The 20,078-nt window shown below is 46.6% G+C and overlaps 1 long non-coding RNA gene across 2 annotated transcripts in view; it reads left to right on the top strand.

Annotated features, from left to right (window-relative positions):
- The first annotated feature begins 1,146 nt into the window (after positions 1–1,146).
- Positions 1,147–20,078, top strand: part of LOC144729973 (uncharacterized) — a 49,863-nt gene continuing 30,931 nt past the window's right edge. For both annotated transcript variants that reach the window (XR_013587770.1, XR_013587769.1), the window contains exon 1: positions 1,147–1,497. This is a non-coding gene — a long non-coding RNA (uncharacterized LOC144729973). The remainder of the gene's footprint in view (positions 1,498–20,078) is intronic.

Here is a 20,078-nt window from a genome sequence, read left to right as displayed (position 1 = left end):
GCATTTGCATTGCTGCTGCATTGGCATTGCTTCTGCATTGGCATTGTTTCTGCATTGGCAATGCTGCTGCATTGGCAATGCTGCTGCATTGGCATTGTTGCTTCATTGGCATTGTTGCTGCATTGGCATTGTTGCTGCATTGGCATTGTTGCTGCATTGGCATTGTTGCTGCATTGGCATTGTTGCTGCATTGGCATTGTTGCTGCATTGGCATTGTTGCTGCATTGGCAATGCTGCTGCATTGGCATTAGCTGCCCCGCCCATATAAGCAGTTTGTCTTTAGAGGCTAACCCCCCTTTTCCTGGTGACGACCACTTGTGTTGCGATCGAAACGTCGTGGCTTTTTGTTTGTTTTTTATTTTTTTATTTTTCAGGCTACAGTCTACATTATAGACTGCCAGTACACTCACCGAGGTTAAGAACCAGGCTACAGTCTACATTATAGACTGCCAGTACACTCACCAAACTTAATAACCAGGCTACAGTCTACATTATAGACTGCCAGTACACTCACTCCGATTAAAAACTAGGCTACAGTATTATTTAAAATGTTTCTAATTTTATTCACTTTTTTTTTTCTACGTGACTTTACCGAAAGAACCAAGGAATATATTTCGGCATTATTAAGGAATTACGGGTGGGTCGCCCTGCCACTAAATTGTAAAATGCATACCGATCGCAGCGAGCATTAATGCAGCCGCAGTAAAAACAGCGTTTCAGCTTAAAAATGTAAAGTCAGTGACGTTTTTTTTTAAGTCCATTAAAGCGACGGTAAAGTGACAGGTGTGATTTATAGGGTTGCTGAAATGGCCATCATGGAGACTGAAACCCTCAAACCCCCGCGTGCTGTTTTCCGAACACTGGCTGGTATCAGGGAAGTCTTGTGAAACGGGGCGGACACTTTGGCGATTGTAAGAGAAGGCACAGCGATGCCTTCCTGTGACCTGTGAAATCGTGACAGACGCTCTTCAATCTTTTCCACCGCTAGCGTGCAACCCGTAATTCATTTGCGCCCTCCGTGGTGAAAAAAAAACAACCCACTGCCTTTCTACAAATAAACTTATTTCTGAACAGTTTGACTCGAACAAAATCAACCTTATTTTTGTTGTTGTGCTCGCACGCGGAAGTGAAACAGATTCCTATGGTAGATGTGGCGGCAAAGTTGCGTAGGAGTTTTGTGAAGTTTTGAAGTTTGTGCGTGGGCTTTTGAGAGTTGTTGTGGAACATTTTCAAGTTTGCGATGGGTGATTGAGGCAATAAGTCGTCGAAACGAGGTGTCCCCCCCTTTTTAACATTTCCAGCACCTTGGTTGCACCTGCCACCTACAGATGTGCATTCTCGTTTGTGAGCAATAGACGTTCACAGGCAAAACAGATCGGCAGTTTCTAGCCCGTTTGAGCGGGATTCCAGGAATTTCAATGGAAATAAAGGTCTGAGCAACTTGGAGTTCAAGGATTTGAAGAGGCGAAGGGGTGCCACCGATGCTACGCGTAGGAGGTTGGTACCGGCGTGACACACTCACGTGTCTGTTTGTCGATCTTGTTTCGCACCGTACGTTACCGGCCACGCAAATCGGAGGTGGGGGGGGGGGAGATGGAAAACAAATATTGAGGAGAGGGTGGGTTACTCAGACGACAAGAAGTGTACGACCAAGTGAAAGACAGAACGCGAGGTGATGGTGACGAGGCTGAAAGAGCAAACCTTGCCGGGTCAAGTGTCAACCTTGCAGAAGGAAGTAAGCCATGGTGAGGTGTGGTAGCCTGAAGAACAGTGACCCTAATGACCTCTCTCTCTTTCTATGCTGCTGTCAAACTAACACGGGTTTTCTCGTTGCCCTTGAACATTAAAATATCCTTGATTTGAAGCTGTCGTGACTGCAGGAATCTCTACTCTTCGGTTCTTTTGGGAAGGTCACGTAGTTGAAAATAAAATAAAATATTTTATTAAAATAAAATATATGTAATAAAATATTTTATTAAAATAAAATATATAAAATAAAATATTTTATTAAAATAAAATATTGTATTTCTACCTAAATAAAATATGTTATTTCTACCTACGTGACTTTACCGAAAGAACCAAAGAGTATTAACATATCCTTTACGTATATATATTTTTTTATCAACCGTAAGTTTGCAAGTTTTTTTGGAATTAAAGTTCCCGAGCGGATGCTAACTTCAGCGAAGTCTCCCAAGCTGACTTGCAATCGAGGCCTCCTCTGCACTGAATTATATGAGTTTGGGAAATATGATCCACTCCCATGTCGTTATTATTATTACCACTACTACATTTGGGAATGGAATGGTGTACGTTAAGTGCACAGCTTGCGGGTCGATGCTTAAAATCTACAACACAAATAATTTACTTTGAAATGCACGGCATTTACAAACTTTCCGTCATATTTCGTCTTAATCAATGAGTGTCTTTGATCATTTTTTGGGGGGGGGGCTGGATTTCATTTTTTTCTCTCTCTGCCAATTGTATTCCAATTGAACTGTTGGCATCAAGTCTTGAGATTAAGACATTTCCACTCATGACTCCAATACAGCGATCAACTCATCGCTCGCTGTCAAAGAGTAGCCCCCGGAAGGTGATGTCACGTGACATTGTCTGAAGCAACTTAAATGCACCTTTGTCCGCACTTACGGCAAACCTAATAACCCCGCTGCGAAGGGTGGGCACCGCATGTCAATCAAACGAAAACTTGTATGTTGAGGTCTTGAGGCTGAATGATGGATGGAATTAGTAATTTGCATTTATTTATTTGATTTCATGAACTCACAATCATTCCATACAATGCATGATTATCAGCCATGGTCCATCCACTGCTGTATGATGGCCTCCTCAAACCCATAACCATCTCTCATGTTACAATGCTCAATGGGGTGAATTTTCTTAGGTTTTCTGCGCAGTCACTGGTGACCAGACTGGGACCACCATCTCCGCTGCAACAGAGAGTCCCGAATGATTACAGACAACTGCTAAGATTAGAACCCAGCTCCTGAGCAAGTGCTAACTTGGTGTCTCCGACGCAGCAATTTACCTCTCGGAGCCACCCGGTTTCCTTGAGAGTCTTGAAGGTTTTTTCCTCCTCCACATTTGGAATCCAAACGTGCGTTGGAAAATATCTGGCTGCTTTATATTATCACGTGATCCGCCACTTGGTTGAGCTATCATCTGTGGCCAGGTCGCTTCTAAAAAAGATCTATATAGCTAAGTGGGCCTTGACCTGATAAAATAAAAAAAGTAGTTTAATTTCATATTCTTGTTTCTTTCGGTAAAGTCACATAGAAGGGAAATAATAAAATAATAAAAATATAAAACAATAAAATTATTACGACGTTTCGACTGCAACACAAGCAATCTTCACACCGGATGATGATTGCTTGTGTTGCAGTCGAAACGTCGTGAGCATTTTTATTGTTTTATATTTTTATTATTTTATTATTTTCCTTCTATGTGACTTTACCGAAAGAACCAAGAATATGAATATTCACAGTCACGAAAGCTTTAAATCAAAATTTCGTTTAATTTCGTGTAGTATCATGGGTGGTTTTCATTTTTTTTTTCAATAAATGTCACGGTGGCCGGATGGAACGTTGTGTGCATTGATTGCTGGCTGTTGCGAATGTTACCGACAAATGCAAATCGACGGTCGAGCCGGGCATTATGAACCGAATGTTCAACGGAAGCCTCCTCAGTGCCGATAATCATTTGGCAATTGCTTGGGCATTTGCCAAGGAGCGGTAGGCAAAATCCGTGGGGACGGCGATAGTGGTGCGGTTCGTGCACGTTGTAAAAGTCAAACTCATTCCTCACCTGCACCTCCTTGTGAATGAGCTAATTTGTTGACCTTTGCGCGATTTCTAAAGTCGACTTTTTTCGTGAAAGATAAAAAAATATATCAAGTCGTGAGGTCATAGCGCAATCTCGTTGGGTAACAATGAAATGCTTAAATAAACAGTTCTCAGGAGCGAATCGATGACTGAACGATGATTTTTATTTTATTTTGTTCCAATTCCGTTGCTTTTTTGTTAGCCTGTTTGCAAATCTCCAATCGTCCTTCTCGCTTCTCGTATTTTTTTACATTGAACATTCACAAAGGTCTCACAATTGTTTGTTTTTAATAATAACAACAATTTAGAGCCCTTTGTAACGCCACTGCCGGGTGGAGACATCCCAGTGCTCTAAGCATGTTGAACTACATCGGCGCCGTTTGTAGCCGACCGTGCAAATCGTAGATAAATTCGTGAACGAGATGTGCTCAAGACCGGTTCAGATATCACTCACCACCGATGCTAGCCGTGGGTGGGAATCGAATTCAGATTTGTCAGACTCATTAGAGCAGTGCACCAAGAAGGGTCATACCGCCTGAAGCGTTGCCTATTATATCTATATTGTTTTCTTTTAAAGCAGTGTCATTGACAAATGTGTTGAGTTATGTTGTTAATTGTGCACCAACGCAGCAGCAGCAGCAGCATCACCACCAACTCATTTGTTTAATAGTGGAGTACAGTCTTGGGTTCTACTAATACAGAATTACAGAGGTCAAAAGTTAGTCATTTCAAAAACAAGAATTAGGTAAACTTTGAGTAATGGCAGTTACGGTAAATGTGATCGTTTATAGTTTTTCATTACCACTGGCACACTGCGCTTGGCAGTGTAAATGTCACTGTGCGGACCGGCCGCTGTTTGAAGCGGTCAGGTGCTTCGGGCAGCACTACATGGAGCATTTCACGTAACGTGTTATATATATATTATATACATATACATGGGTGTTACTTCCTTAAATGTACCACAGAAATGCCCGCAAAGTGCGCGGCGGGGAAACTAAAACGATAGAAATTCAAAAATGTCATCATGTTCAACCGACCGTTGCAATCTTTTCCACCGATTTAATAAATCGCTTAATCAGAATCTATTTTTAGACTGGAGGAACACGACGTGCCATGAAAGCTCCTTTTCACGGACGTCCGGTAGTGCTTTGCCCCGTACGCAGGAACGCGAAGACGCGCAGGGCAGCCTTTGTCGTTTCGCTGCTTGGTCCGCCAGTGTCACAAAATTACCACCGCCAACCGGCACGACGAGGGGAGGGCCTCATCCAGCAGTGAATTGACACAAGGGGCTTCTGAGCAGAGGTCGCAACCGGGTACCCGATACCCGGCTACCCGTACCCTGCTGGGTACGGGTAGCCGTTTGCGCCCCTTGTGCGGCCGGGTACGGGTACGGGTAGGCCGTGAGTCACTGGTGAGTAACCGTTTGTCACTCATTTCGGGTAGGGTACGCGTACGGGTAGGGAACGGGTACCCGTACCCGGCCAGGTACGGGTACCCATTTGCGACCCTGGTGCGGCCGGGTACGGGTACGGGTAAGGAATCAAAACCCGTTTGCGACCTCGGCTTCTGAGGTACATTATTCAGCGTGGCCCAAAAGTCAGGACACACAGGGAGCCACGGTGGCGAGATGTTAACTTCCTCGCCTGGTATGCAGGAGGTCGTGGATTTGGATCCCGACCGCGATGCCTGCTGCTGTATATTTGGAGTTGGCGTGTCTCTCTCCCCCGTGGTCGCGTTGATTTTTCTCCGCGTCCTATGGTTGTTAAGGCCACATTTTGAATCAACATCACGCGCTTAGAGTATTTGGTTGCTCTACATTTCCACATGATGGTAAGCCGATTCGTTGAGTTATCATTTGTGGCCAGGTCGCTTCTGAAAAAAAGTTACTTTAACTCAGTGGGCCTTACCTGGTAAAATAAAAATAGCTGTTTTAGTATTATATTTATTTAAACAAATATCCAAATTGACTTACATTGACATAAATGCATGCCTGAATTATTATTTGAAATTTATTTAGGACGTTTTAAAGATTACAGCTGCCTTCTTTAGCGTACGTAATGACTAATTAAACTCGTTCGTCTTGAGTCGAGGTTCCATCCATTGTTAGATGTCATCCGAGAAGGAAGAAAAAAAGATAAATATTACTAATGATAATATAATAGATAAAACATTAACTGAAAGAACAAACCGTTAAAATGTTTTTATGCCAGTGTTAAAAATAAAATAACCTCTCGTTCCCTGACCTCTGGGCCACCCTGCACAGTACATACTAAGACACATTCAACACGTATATTTTTTCTCGTGCACATGCAGTGCATAAATTCAGCACGGTATGAAGCTAAGAATGGTGCACGCATAGCGGTAACAGAGGTGCAAAGCACTCGGAGAGCCCAGCAAAGACACTCCTATACGCGAGACTCTGAAAGTAACGACTCCAGTAATGTGCACTCATGTACGACATCGTGACGACGATATTACAGATAGGTGACCTTTGCTTGTGAGCAGGGAAAATCCCTAGTTCAAAGAAAATGTCCAGCCGCGATAGTTGTCTAACTCTGGGGCTCTGTTTCTGTGTAAACGTCAATTGTTGGTACTGCTGCTGGACGGATGGAAAAGTTGACCGATTTGTGTGTCACGCTTATGTGTGTGTGTGTATCACGTCTGTGTCGTGTGTGTGTATCACGTATATGTGTGTATCATGGTTTTGTGTGTATCACGTGTGTGTGTCACGTGTGTGTGTGTGAATCACGTGTGTGTGTATCATGTGTGTGTGTATCATGTGTGTGTGTATCATGTGTGTGTGTGTATCACGTGTGTGTGTATCATGTGTGTGTGTGTGTGTATCACGTGTGTGTGTGTGTATCACGTGTGTGTGTGTGTATCACGTGTGTGTGTGTGTGTATCACGTGTGTGTGTGTGTGTGTATCATGTGTGTGTGTGTGTGTATCATGTGTGTGTGTGTATCACGTGTGTGTGTATCACGTGTGTGTGTGTGTGTATCACGTGTGTGTGTATCACGTGTGTGTGTGTGTGTATCACGTGTGTGTGTGTGTATCACGTGTGTGTGTGTGTGTATCACGTGTGTGTGTGTGTGTGTATCATGTGTGTGTGTGTGTGTATCATGTGTGTGTGTGTATCACGTGTGTGTGTATCACGTGTGTGTGTGTGTGTATCACGTGTGTGTGTGTGTGTATCACGTGTGTGTGTATCACGTGTGTGTGTGTGTGTATCACGTGTGTGTGTGTGTGTATCACGTGTGTGTGTGTGTATCACGTGTGTGTGTATCACGTGTGTGTGTGTGTATCACGTGTGTGTGTGTGTATCACGTGTGTGTGTGTGTATCACGTGTGTGTGTATCACGTGTGTGTGTGTGTATCACGTGTGTGTGTGTATCACGTGTGTGTGTATCACGTGTGTGTGTGTGTATCACGTGTGTGTGTGTGTATCACGTGTGTGTGTATCACGTGTGTGTGTGTGTATCACGTGTGTGTGTGTGTATCACGTGTGTGTGTGTCACGCGGACGAGCGTACGGACACGCTGTGCTTTTGCGACAGAAAGTAAGTACCACGTGTCAGTAGAAGCCCTGTGGGTAGAATGCCACTGAAGACTGCCCATCATCTACATTTCATCCGAAGTGAAGAGCAATCTTCCTATTCCCAGCAATCTTTACTATCCAAGTGGAAGCACAGATGAAGATGAGGGGGACATTTTTGATTTGTTGGTACAAGGCGGGAATAATAACAAAAGCCAGCGTGAAATATAACCTACTTATTTGTCGATTTTATTTTGTCACAGAATCAGAGATAATTGCGACAACAAATTGTTGTTGAGTCAATACGTTTGGCACTTTCACCGGTTCCTTTAGCAATTACGTTGGTATTACCTCGTGCCTCACGGTGTCGCCGTGAGAATTTGAACGAATCACACCCATGGCAAGTTGATAGTCACGATTCAGGATCTCGATTCAATCCAAGAATCATTTGTATTATTCTTCTTGGTTCTTTCGGTAAAGTCACGTAGAAGGGAAATAATAAAATAATGTATTTCCCTTCTACGTGACTTTACCGAAAGAACCAAGAAGATGAATCCCTGCAGTCACGAATGCTTTAAATCGAAATTTGTATTATTATTATTATTAACATTGTGGGTGAATGTACAAGCCACTACTGTCTCCGGAGGTCATCTGAACCGATTATAGTACAACATAAAAACCAATATTATCAACCCTGGATGAAGACTTCACCTTGTCGTATCAGTCATGTTTGACCATACATCACCGTGCTGGTCAGTTGTGGGTTAGTGATACGAGGTGGGGCCTAGGACCGGTTCAGATATCACCGCTGATATTAGCCATGGACGGGAAATGAACTCAGGTCGCCAGGTTTTCAATGCGACCACCGCCTCCCCCCCCACGCGCACACACATTTGGCGGATGCATCCGTAAGCTGAAAGAATCGCGACTCATTCATTCACCGAGGCGCTGTCGAACCTCCGGCGGCCCCGCACTGCGCCGGAGAAGTCTCCTCGCTCGTCGTCGTGAGCAGCTCCCAAGGGCCGCGGTGGAATTCGCGAATTCCTTTGAAATGAAAAAGTCGCAGCGTTCCTCGCATTCCTACATGGGGGGAAAAAAAAGACTCGCCCCAAAAAAAAATCTCAATCCAAATTCTTTCACAGTAATCATCACTTTATTGACCCCCAGAAGTTATGATATGCTATGAGTTCCATAATATATGTTTTTTGGGTTATATCGCGTAATTATAAATGTGTCGGTAAACCCGCCACCACCCGACACAGCCAATTAGTAAGGTTTGTCACGTGAACAAGAAATGCCAATTGGTTACTCGTTAAGCAAACTGATGTGTTGGAGAGCAAACCCACAACATTTACAATTCGAGTACGGCGTTTCGCCAGTAATTACAAGCAGCATCATCAGGCGACAGTCAGAGCTGTGGATAAACCCTGCTCCTGTTTCGATCTACAAGTTGACCACGATTTGAACGCTCCGTCAACATCTTGCTCGGATTCGGAATGCCCACAGGTCCCTCCCGCCACCGATTACACTGGTCAACAAAAAAACATTTTTTTCTGGCCTGGACTTTTGCAGCTGTTTTAGACTAATTTCAGGGTGCTGATTCCAAATCTGATCTCAGATTTGCTCTATCACATCTCATTTTTATGCTATCGGCATACCCCATTTTCATTGATTTTACCCGAAATTAACTCTGTCACTTATGATTGCAAGTTGTTGCGAGTCAGTGACTGCTTCAGTGTTAAAATATGGTGCTGTATTTTTAGGATAGTGTGTTTATAATATCATTGTATGTAGATATCCACATTTATTGAATATCTTTCTTCTGCAGTTTTTATTGAAAATGCAATATTTGATATCTCAAAAACCTGATGTGATAGACAAAAACTAATGCCAGATTTGTAATCAGCACCCCAAAATTACCTTAAAACCGTTGGGATACCTTATGCCAGAAAAAGTGTGTTCACCAGTGTAATCTTAACTCTGTCACTTTTGATTGCAAGTTGTTGCGAGTCAGCGACTGCTTTAGTGTTAAAATATGGTGCTGTATTTTTAGCATAGTGTGTTTATAATATAATTTTATGTAGATAAACATTTATTTAATATATTTCTTCTGCAGTTTTTATTGAAAATGCAATATTTGATATCTCAAAAACCTGATGTGATGGATAAAAACTTATGCCAGATTTGGAATCAGCACCCCAAAATTACCTTAAAACCTCGTGCCAGAAAGAGTGTGTTCACCAGTGTAATCGCAGTCGCACTGCCGGCACGCGCTCAATGGCTCCGCTGCTGTTTGCCGCGCGCACCGAATCCCAACGTCACGTGGCCAACGTGACGAAGCGACTCATCGCAACGTCACGTGACCACGTGAGGCTCGGGCCAAGCGTGGCCCGGATGACTCAGGCGGCGTGTGGTGGTTCGCGATGGTCACCATCACCACCATCACCACCACTATCACCACCACCATCATCATCATCGTCGCTCAGACGGTGGAAAATCGAGTGACTCAAACCTTCCAGGCCAGAAACAAAACACTGTATGGCCTCGCAGCGTGCGTTTGAACAATAAACATGCAATTGAGAGGTACACGATGGCTGTTGACCTGCTAGGAGTCATTTCAGTTACCACGTGGAGCGTGTATGTATGTTGAACTTCTTTCGCACCGTACGTAGCCAAGCATGCCTATCGTAGGTGCGTGTCACGCAGGAGAATTTAAAATCAATAGGGCAACTCCGTGGGCCTTAGTCGGGTTCATGTCGATTACATTTGTTTTGCATTTGTAGCGTTCGGGCAAGAACGAGGCAGACGAGGTTTTGTGTTGCTTTGCTTAGAGATAACACAATCGTCATCATCGTCACCGCAATCGTCATCATCATCGTCATGTCTATTATTGGCCAGAGTTGAATTGGTAAGTGAACTTTTGCCTTGACACAGCATGTATACATTTGCTAAATGCAATGCCTAGTTCAGCCAAGTAATAGTTTTCTCTCGACTCGTATGGATTTACGTGAATTTAATTTAATAAAATATGTTGGTATATTTCCGTATTTTCTGTTTTGTTTACCGATTTATTGTTTTATTATATTTGTTTAGTCCCGAACTTTACTCCTACGTTACTATTGTTTGCATGCGACGAGATGAAGACGACGTTCTTCTGCAATCCATAATAGAGGTTTTTTTGGGTTAGATCGTGTAAATATATAAATGTGTCGTTAAATCCGCCACCACCCGACACAGCCAACTAGTAAGGGTTGTCACATAAACAGAACGTGGCCAATTCGTCACTAGTACAGCACACCGGTGTGTTGGAGAGCCAAGCCACAACATTTACAAACTGAGTAATTACTCTCCAACACATCAGTGTTGCTGTACGAGTGACGAATTGGCCACGTTCTGTTTACGTGACAACGCTTACTAGTTGGCTGTGTCGGGTGGTGGTGGGTTTTAACGACACATTTCTATATTTACGTGATCTAACCCTAAAAAACTCTATTACTGATGATATTGGTCGCGGAAAAAAATGTTGACGGTTTGGAAGCGCACCACCAGCCTGTCTGTGCTCTGGAGAAGAGCCCTCGTGGTGTGACGTCACAGGGCTACTCCTGTGACGTCACTCCAGCGGGTATAATTTAGTATTTTGCCCGGGCTAGGTTTTGTTTCGTCACACGTCAATGGAACAAACTTTTTATTCAGTTCACACAAAATTATTTCAGAACGATTGAGCCTCGTGCAGTCGCTGGTGACTGGGCTTGGACCATCCGCTCGTCACGCTCGACAACCCGGTTCAACCACGGGCGTCTGCCAACGATCGAACCCAGGGTTTTAGTCGTTCTGAGACAGCGCAGACTCCCCGAGGCACCCTGCCGCTGATGCTTTAACCGTGTGCACTTATGCATGTGTATTCGTGTTGAACTTCTTTCGCACCGTACGTAGCCAATCGTGCAAATCGGAGGTTACCAAAGAAGGACAACAAGCTGAACACTAAAAGCACTTCTGAAGAAATTCGTTTTCAATCGATATTTAAAGGTGCATTGCTCCATTGGCTTCCTAATATCGAAACGGAAGAGCGTTCCAGACGGCCGCAGAAGCGCACCTCAATGCTCGCACTGCGGTGACCACCACCGTCTTTGTTCGATGTCCAGCCAAAAGCCGCCGCTGCTGCTACTGCTGCTGCCGCTGCTGCTGCTGCTGCTACTGCTGCTGCCGCCGCTGCTGCTGCTGCTACTGCTACTGCCGCTGCTGCTGCAGCTGCTGCAGCTGCTGCTGCGATGACCGGAGTGTCGCGTGATGATGGTCCACGCTCCTTGCCGACTGTTGATCAGAGAGCGAATGCGAGTTGGAGAGAGAGAGAGGGAGAGACATGGCAGTGGCGAGGAAGGGTCACGTGGACCTGGCTAGATGGGACTGTGAACAGCGGTCTGCAGAAGCCTTCGTCCAGCAGTGGATAGAACGCGGCTGACGATTATTTGTCGGCCTAAACTTGCGCGGCGAACAGCGGCGAAATGAGACCGTGGCGTCGAGAGTTTGAACGGTTGTATTTTTAAAATTTTTATTTATCTTACAATCTCTCAGTTCCTTAAATGAAGCCCTATCATGTTGCTAAATCGGTCACCGTTTTTATTTCCCGCCTCTCCAGCAATTTGACGCCGGCTCGTTTTGTTGTTGTTGTTGTTGTTGGCGTTGTTGCTAACGTTGGCTAAAATGTTGTTTCATTTGACGGGTTGAGGATACAACAAAGCGACTGACGCACCTTCAAACAAGCCGGAAAGTAGTTTCAGGCGCAAAGTGCACGCCCCGAGGGGTACATTAGCACGCGGTATTTTACGTGGTCTCGCCTGCAAGTAACTTTGAAATCGGGCCTCGTTTGAATGCACGATGAGAGGCGCGATGGTGGAAGTGCGTGGTGATGCGATGCGAAAATTGGGCCTCAGTTGTGTTGACACTTCGTTACTTTCACTAACATTATTAAAAAAATTAGGTAAGGCCCACTGAGCCATATCGATTTTCTTTTGTTCAGAAGCGACCTGGGCCACATGTAATGATAGTTCAACGACGTGGGCTCATCACGTGGAAATCTATAGCAGCCAAATACTCTAAACGTGATGTTGATTCTAGACAAATCCACGCGACCACGGACAGAGAGAGAGACGCAAACTCCAAATGCACAGCAGCAGGCGTCAGGGTCGGGATCGAAGCCACGACCTCCTGCACACCAGGCGAGGTAGTTAACATCTCCTAGCTACCGTGATGATGATGATAGAGAGAGACGCAAACTCCAAATATACAGCAGCAGGCGTCACGGTCGAGATCGAAGCCGCGACCTCCTGCACACCAGGCGAAGGAGTTAACATATCTTAGCCACCGTGATGAAGAGAGACACGCAAACTCCAAATATACAGCAGCAGGCGTCAGGGTCGGGATCCAAGCCACGACCTCCTGCACACCAGGCGAAGGAGTTAACATCTCCTAGCCACCGGACCTGGGCGCTTTAATCGGATAACAGGAAAATAGTTGGAGAAAAAAAGAGGCGTCGCCTCTTTTGCCACGTGGGTTTGATGCCGGGCCACGGCTAATATCAGTGGCGAGTGATTATCTGAGTCAGTGCGAGGCATCCAACCCTCTCTCCCCAACCTCACAAACCTGCACCGACCAGCACGGTACAGTGTGGTCAAGCAACCTCTTTGACTGGCGCGGCGTGGTGAGGCCTTCATCCAGCAGTGGATTGACAATGGGCTGTGAATTGTTATAGTTGAAGGGCACTTGCCAGGATATAACACGACTATATATGGAACGATACACGAGAGGGTGGGTGGCTAGCACCACATCAGGTAGTAATTTGAGGCTTAGTCGACCTAGGGGAAGCCCAGGACCGGTTCACATAACACGTCACTGGCGTTAGCCGTGAGCGGAAATGGAACTCTAGTCGCCGCGTTCGTAGCGCATGGCGCTACCCACTGCACTACCGCTCCCCACAATATCACACGTACACCCCCACCCAGAGACCCCACGTGCAGCCGCGATGCGGCAACGCGCCCGGCCCTCAGCGAATCTCCCACGGCTAACGCGCGGTGGGTGGGGGGGGTTACCTGAAACAGGGGCGCCGCACGTGCCCCGATAGTTGAGTGGGACAGAGCGGCGGAGGGGAATTACCGCACCCAACCCCCCCCCCCCAACACTCCCCTCTCTTAAATGTGGTGGACTACACCTGGGGCCAACCGGACCCCACCCCACCCCAACACTGCCCCGTGCCGCATCCAATCTAACGGCTCCGCTACCCCCATCGTGGAAGATCGCAATGCGCGATTTTACGCGCAAAAATTAAATTTCAGGGTCCCCATTAGAGGACGCGTCCCACTAGTTGAGAGGGAGGGGGGGGTGGGGGTTGAGAGGGGGTGGGGGGGGGGGGCTTGGGGGGTAACGGGTGCAGAGGAAGGAGACAGCGACGGCGGTGCCGCTCGCTCTCTCGCAGCGGCCGCACTTCCCGATAAGGTCCCAGATCCATCAACCCTAATTGACCCCGGGGTCGTTCGGGGACGGGCGCTACGCGTAACGCGCGACGGGGAACACGAGAGACGGACAAAAGCCAAGTGGGCAGAGGGCGCGGCGGGCGGGGCGGGGCGGGGCGGGGCGGGCGGGGAGAGATTGTGGGGGGTGGAAAGTGCGCGGCTGCTGCTGCTGCTGCGCCGCCGGAACCGCACCGCGAATTGACGCTAATTTACGAGTAGAGGACATTCAATGGGCGCAGGGATAGAGGCGCGGCCCTGCAATTGCTCGCTCGCACTGCCGCTGCAGCTGCTGCTGCTAGCGGAAAGCTCCGGCGAGCTCTCCCAGAGGGAGGGTGGGGGGTAACTTTGGCCCCCTTATTGCTCCACGCTGGAGAGACGTCTCGGAAAATAAAATAAATGTGTGAGTGCTCACGTGGCAACCCACAGCACACGACCTGCTGATTGGCTAACAGCGGTGCGCCCGCTGGGTGGACATAGCGCGGGGAGGATGGGGGGAGGGTCAGAAGCTGGCACCGATGTTTCGACTGCCGCGCCCGGAGAGTGAACTGGTGACCGCCGGTTTATTTAGGCTGCTGGAGGAATCCGGTGAGCCATGAAACTCTTCTTCTTGGTTCTTTCGGTAAAGTCACGTAGAAGGGAAATAATAAAATAATGAAAATTCAACATAATACAAATTCTCACGACGTTTCGGCCACAACACAAGCAGCCGTCGTGAGAATTTTAGTATGTTTTATTTATTATTATTTTATTATTTCCCTTCTACGTGACTTTACCGAAAGATCCAAGAATATTCATCCCTGCAGTCACGAAAGCTTTAAACCATGAAACTCTGTTTCACCGATGTCCAGCAATAGGAGCGGGTCAGCAAGCTACAACAACAAACAAGTCAACGACTGTATGAGAGCAAGATAGAGCAAAAGGTAAACATTTAGCAAAAAAATTATCTATACAAATTAAGTATATAAAAGTAAAAATTGTTACAAATACATAAATTGGACATTATGGCAATATAATGTTCAATGGGAATAATCAACATTTCGTCTTGTATATTTAGCGATGTACGTGTGTTGAACTTCTTTCGCACCCTACGTAGCCAACCATGCTAATCGAATGCTTCTCAAGTGATCTGCCCCCTCCGAATGAATGTCCACGTGGGTGAGCCACTGTAACAATCAGCAGCATCCCTTAGCTCGATACATTCAACACTATCGCAAGTTTATCGCTTCAACTTAAATCCAGTCTCTCTCTGCTGTCGTGTAGCGGTGAGCGTGATGCGTTACGAACCCCGGCGCACCGAGTTCGATTCCCGCTCACTGCAAAGATCTGAACCGCTCCTGCCCCTCCATTGGGTTCGCTCAGCCTTAAATGAGTACCTAGTGCGGTGTGTACGCATCTCAGCACCGGGGAGACAACGGCGGTCGGTCGTGGTGGTGTCGGCCACCAGACCGCCCCATCGCGTGCCGTGTCAGCCTTCAGAGGTGCTGCTCGCTCACGACCCTTTGCAACAACAGTCCGCTGAGGTTTTTTGGGTTGGGGGGGGGGGATCTTTGTCTTTGTCCTGTCCGCTGACGCGCGTGTCCAGGTGTGTCTAAATGAGCAGCAGTGAAAGGTGGCTGTCCGGGGAGGAAAGGAAGAGTCGCAGACAGCTGGCAGAGGTGACAGGACGGTGGCTTTGTCTGGCCGGCACGCGTCTTTGCAGGGACCTGCCGTGCCATCCATCTCTCAGCGTGCCCGTCAATTACAGTCCTTTATTAGCTCTTTCATTTCAACTTCCCGCACCCCCCGCCCCTTCCGTTATAATTTATATATTAATTGTTATTACTTAACCGGCCGGCAGCAGTGGGCAGAGCACTTGGCTCGCTGTTACAAGGTTGCGAGGTCAAAAATCCTGGTCGGTGCTTGACTCTGCGTTTCGTTTGTCCCTTAGGTCGATAAAATAGGTACCACGTTGTGGGAAGTCAACGGTGGTTGTCAAAATGGATTAGGCTTGCCCACCCCCACCGGCCAACAGGTTAGGGTTAGGGTTTAGGGTTTAGGGGTTAGGGGTTAAGGTTTAGGGTTTAGGGTTTAGGGTTAGGGGTTAGGGGTTAGGGTTGTGGGTTGTGGGTTAGGGATTAGGGTTAGGGTTATGGGTTATGGGTTAGGGTTTAGGGTTATGGGTTCGGGTTTAGGGTTATGGGTTAGGGTTTATGGTTAGGGGTTATGGTTAGGGTCTAGGGTTAGGGGTTAGGGTTTAGGGTTAGAGTTCGGTTTGTGGGAATGTGGAATTCCTGCCACTGGTTGAGAATTGTAAACACGCGGGGAGTCTTGACCATTGCTCTGCGGTTTGGGAGGCAACTTGGAATATTGTCACTTGACAGTTTATTTCCCCGCATTGTAATGAGTGTCCAGCAGTCTTCTCTTCAAGAGAGATTTGCACCATAAAAGACGTGTTTTTCAATTGTTATTGTTACTTCGGAAATTTTCACTCTGAATTTATAAAATTACCCACGAAGAGCCCGCTTTTGGAACGCGTCTCCAAATCTCCGTTCCAGAACGATATACGACGCTGTGCTTATATTTGAGTTTACGTAAACGTGGGTGAAAATCAGAGTGCACGGGCAAACACCACGCGTGCGAGCATTCTCTTCGTGACAGTCCACCTACTTGCTGTACCGCCATGTCAACATCGCGAGTCATCTTCGTCGCGACATTGTCTCTGCTCGATCAAGCCCCCCCCACCACCCCGCGCGACCCAAGCCTCTGCAAAGTCGCCGTGGAATACAAACAGACAGTCAAAAACTACTTTTGGGGGGGTGGTGGGGTGGGTGGTGGAGCTCTAAATAAATAGTTAAATCTTCCGCCTGTGACTCGGTAGTTTGATATCAAAAACAGAGCAACCCAAATAGCTGCGCCCTTTGAAAGTGGCTGGCACGATTAGCATCGGAGGAGCCGGTTATGAGGACACCTGCTGCATGCAGATTAGGGGGGGGGGGGCGAGAGGGGAAAGGATGGCGGGGTCCCGCTCGTCGTTTGTTGGGCAATCTGTAAACAGACAATGACTCATTGATTCACGCGTGGTTCAATAACGTGCTTTCAAATGAGAGATCAAAGATAGCTCGGAGCCACCTTACTTTGTCATCCCCAAAGCGTAAATTCTTGTAGCACTATTTACCGAGGAGCAACCGATAGCATCATATTGCTTGTCCTGCCTTTGTCAAATGATTTATGTGACACATGATAGACGATATTGTGTTCGGGGTAATGAAATTTTCTGAAAATGGTGCATTTCGCTCCCGCCAGCCACCTCGCCATCTCCACACTCTGTCTCTCACCTCTCCCCCCCCCTCTTGCAAACAAAACGCAGAGGGTGCCCGACCGTTGCGGCGCGTTTGGAAACTGTTACGCGCCAGGCTAAACATTCCGCTCGGAGATAGCGAGCGCCCCGTTACTTTATCTTTGGCCGGTGTGGATTTTTTTTTCTGGTTGTTGCAAGTCTGCTTCTCTCTCTCTCTCTCCCTCTCTCCTCTCGCTTTCTCTCTGTGCTAAGTGCGTGCGTCGGCTTAGCGAGGCAGGTGCGCGCGCCTGACACGTGCGCAGTTCATATTGCCATCCACATCGGAGCATCGACAGGCCGATACGCGACATCTCTTTCATGAATGGGAAAATTAAAGGCGAGCCAGGGTAGCGCGAATGTGACCATGCAACACCAACTATTGACCCTCGAGTTAAAAACTAGACTATAAAGGATTTTGTAAAAAAAAAAATGTAACCAGGTAAGGCCAACGGAGTTACATAGCTCTTATTCTCAGAAACGACATGGCCACAAATGATAGCCCAACAAAGTGGCTTATGATGTGGAAATGTATAGCAGCCAAATGCGAAAGAAGTTCAACATACATACGTGCGTACTTTAAACGCGCGATGTGGTTTCTAAATGTGGAGGGAAAAATCGGAGGACCCGGAGAAAAATCCACGCGACCACGGGGAGAGAGACACGCAAACTTCAAATATACAGCAGCAGGCGTCAGGGTCGGGATCGAACCCACAACCTCCTAATTGATCATCATCATCATCGTCGTGAGCCATTTTCTATCCACTGCTGGAGGAAGGTATCCCGACGCTGTCACCGTGATTCACGCGCTTGTGATGCTACAATTCACATTCACCGTTTCATTAAATGCACCGTACATTGTTAGCATGTGTATACGTGAATACGTGCGTGTGTGTTTATCTGTGTGTGTCTTTATATGTCGGGAGAGTGGTGGTGTGGCGGTTAGCGCTACGCTGCGCTACGAATCCAGCGACCCGAGTTCGATTCGCGCTCAAGGCCAACACCGGTGACGATTGTCTGAACCAGTTCTGGGGCCCACCCTATGTCTGCCTTAAATGAGTACCTGGTGCGATGTGCAAACATCGCCACTGGGGAGACAAAGGCGGCCGGGCGTGGTGCTGGTCACCCACCCCCTCGTGTGCCGTGCCGCCTTTTATAGGTGCCCACCGACAGCACTTGCCCCTACAGTCGCTTAAGGCTATACGGGGGTTCTTTGTATTTATATGTATGTATATGTATCGGTGGCAGAGTGGATAAGCTCACTGTGCTACTTTACCCAACAGGCTAAGTTCGATTCTCGGTCATGATCAACATCAGAAGTGGGTTATATCTGAATCAGTCCTGGTGGGCCACCTGTTCACACAGCGTGGTGAAGTTTGGACAAACAACCTCCATCCAGCAGTGGATTAGCAAACGGCTGTAAGTTATTATAATTTGTTGTGTTTAGTTTGTTGTCCTTGCCCACATCTCCGATTAGCGCGGTTTGCTACGTACGGTGCAAAAGAAGTTGAACATACATGAACATTAATACACTGACCATTCAAAATGGTAAAAACTAAATTTAATAACGTTAATATGATCATCTCCAAGGTTTTCTTTTTTACAATTCCCGAAATTGATTTGATGCCATCATAATGTAAGTTTTACCCTTTGCAAAACAGATTTAGTATCTCAATTTCCTCTTCGTCATTACTAGCCACAATCAATCGACTGCTGGGGCATAAACAGAACGCATTCAAACACAATTGGGACCTTTTTGCCAGAATCAAAGTATCAAAAAATAAGAATAGGGTTTACCCTCTCTGGCAATAAAACAGGTGTTAAGATGTTCAAACACCAAACAGATAATTTTTTTGCAAGGAGTCAAGTTCGCATTAACCACACAGAACTTGCTGTGAACAGGCAAACAAAGCATGCTCTGATATAATATATGGGCATTGTCCCTGAAACTGATTTGCCTACACCAGAGGACAGCAGCCTTCTTGAGGGCCTCGTCTCACCGGTGTCAGACCAGAGGACGCCAAAAGGCGAACAGTACAAAGACAATGCACTCTGGATTCTGACCATCACTACGTACAATCACTACGTACAACTGACTATCACTACATTCTATCACTACGCACTATCTACGCACTATCATTACGCACTATCACTACGTACGATCACTACGTACAATCACTACGTACAACTGACTATCACTACATTCTATCACTACGTACTATCACTACGTACAACTGACTATCACTACGTACTATCACTACGTACAACTGACTATCACTACGTACTATCACTACGTACAACTGACTATCACTACGTACTATCACTACGTACAACTGACTATCACTACGTACTATCACTACGTACAACTGACTATCACTACGTACTATCACTACGTACAACTGACTATCACTACGTACTATCACTACGTACAACTGACTATCACTACGTACTATCACTACGTACAACTGACTATCACTACGTACTATCACTACGTACAACTTGACCATCGCAATGGGCAGAGGTTTACAGCCGCATGTGGCTCTTTATTGGACCGCTTCGTCAAGTTGATTTGCTACTAGCGGTTAGTACCCGGCGTTGCCGGGGGCGAAAAAGGCAGACACACACTTGGACTTACACACAGACATCGACCCACACACATAGAAACACATCGACCTAGACGCACACACACATACACATGGTTAAACCCAGGATGGATCGTAAGCAGGCCAGCCTAAATGTTTCTAACCGGCGAAGATGTTTCATTAGGGGGGTACACGTTTCGCAAGCGCAGACCCCCACCGTCTCGTATTCAAGTGAAATATTGAAGCAGTTATTATTTTTTAAAATACCAAATCCGAACATGAATGGCTCTTCATGTCATTGTGCTCGC

Source organism: Lampetra planeri, chromosome 34 (assembly GCF_965212315.1).
Source record: "Lampetra planeri chromosome 34, kcLamPlan1.2.h2, whole genome shotgun sequence".
NCBI lineage: Eukaryota > Metazoa > Chordata > Hyperoartia > Petromyzontiformes > Petromyzontidae > Lampetra > Lampetra planeri.
This window is presented reverse-complemented; position numbering and strand designations above follow the sequence as displayed.